Source organism: Pyxicephalus adspersus, chromosome 6, assembly GCF_032062135.1.
Source record: "Pyxicephalus adspersus chromosome 6, UCB_Pads_2.0, whole genome shotgun sequence".
Taxonomy (NCBI): domain Eukaryota; kingdom Metazoa; phylum Chordata; class Amphibia; order Anura; family Pyxicephalidae; genus Pyxicephalus; species Pyxicephalus adspersus.
The window spans coordinates 32,980,724-32,982,562 of NC_092863.1; the positions used below are offsets into that span (position 1 = coordinate 32,980,724).

Below are 1,839 nucleotides of genomic sequence, written 5' to 3' on the forward strand. Positions count from 1 at the left end.
TGAGTTTAATAAGTATTCTACGCGTGAGCAGCTCTCTATTGGTTAATCTATGTTTCATTATGTTTGTTACAATAAAAATGGTCCTAATTCCTAAAGCTCCCCAAACTGGAAAGGATTGGTTGTCATTGGAGAACCTGGGTGGTAGAACAAACCTGGAATGGATTTGGTTCAAAATTGAAAATAGAGTACAATTTATGATTATAATTATGGTTTAAAAAATTAGAAAAAGATGAAGATTAAACTTTCTTTAGTCAAGACAAAAATGGTTAGGGAGGAATTAAAGTAAATGATTTTACCTATTGCGGCTGGGCAGCATAAACATATGTGGAGGGAGTGAGGGGGGATGGGGGATTACAACTGAAGGTGGAACCCAGAGTTGCCCTTTATGTTTTTTGCTGAATATATACAGTACACACAAGTTCTTTAGGTTGTTTTAGAGTGACCCCTAGAGTTTTTTAATTAAAATACATCATATAGGTACTAGGGATGCACAGATGTTTCCTTACCATTAAACACTTGTAACTGAAAGTACCACAAGATATTTTTAGAAAACAGTTAATAAGATCATTCATATCAGATATATGGTGCATTCAGAAAATGTTCCTAAGACAACCAGTAAACTGTATTTGTCAGTTAAGATTTATGATTTTGTTCTGAAAGTCTTGGCAAGCAACCTTGTTTAGGCAACGAAAAACATTTTACATTGGAAATACCGCAGTTACCGGCATTCATACCGGCATACCGGCAATGACAGTGAATCACAAAGAAAAAACACAAAGGGACAATATTAAAGTAGTATAAATGCAGTAAGACAAAAAAGAACAAATGATAAAATAGATAAAAATTGCAATATCCAACCTATAGTACTAAGCATTAGCAACATCTTGATTTTGTACATAGAAAGGTAGTTATATTTGTGGGACTTTAAAGGCAATTCAGTACATGTCACAAAATAGTCTCAAATATAAGGAAAAAAGTTTATTAAACACAAGCCATAAAAACAATGGGTGGAAATTCCATAAAAATGCTCAGTACATAGCACCAAACAATTGTGTATATCATTGAGATGTTGTAAAAGATTCTGATAATCCAACGTGTTTCACAGAATGAGCCTGCTTCATCAGGGATTATACAAGACCTCCATAGATAGAATCACCTTTTAATAAAAACAAGTAGAATAATTAGTACTCTTGTAACCCCAATTTTCACATTTACAAGCAATTCAATATATAATGCAGTATATATCTATTGGTTTGAGTTTAGACAACCCATTAGCTATATCCAACATCTTGATTAAACTTGTTTTGTGAATAATAGGATTTGCGTATACATTTATACATTAGCATGAGAAGAGAAACTTTAAAAAGTGACCCAACTTTCCAAATTATTATGAGTATATATCATAGAAAATCATTTTTTTCATAACCATTTTGTGTTTAAATTGACCCTATCTGAAATATTAGGAGTTTTATTAGTTTTAAGGGAGGCAATATCAATCCTGGCTGCGATGTTTAGAAGTTTTTGATGTACAGTATAACGTATTAGGAGCAATGTGCACCATTTTATTTTTATTTTGTTGACTTGTAGACTTGGTCGTATTGTTTAGTTTAACCTCCTAGAGGTAACCCCGAGTCTGACTCGGGGTAGAAAAAAGTTACTGAACTTTTGCTGAAAGTGTTAACCCCGAGTCACACTCGGGGTATGTAAACCTATGGGAAGATTAGTAAATAGAGCGCTTACCTGATCCACCAGCATCCCACGCCATCCAGCGTTGTGATCTCCGTTTTTGTTCTTCTTCCTGCTTCTGCATCCGATGAGTCACCGGGGAGTTACCGGTGA

General features: G+C 34.3%; 1 long non-coding RNA gene across 1 annotated transcript in view; it reads right to left on the reverse strand.

Annotated features, from left to right (window-relative positions):
* Positions 1 to 965: 965 nt before the first annotated feature.
* Positions 966 to 1,839, reverse strand: part of LOC140332647 (uncharacterized) — a 22,103-nt gene continuing 21,229 nt past the window's right edge. The window contains exon 2 of the long non-coding RNA XR_011921220.1: positions 966 to 1,156. This is a non-coding gene — a long non-coding RNA (uncharacterized lncRNA). The remainder of the gene's footprint in view (positions 1,157 to 1,839) is intronic.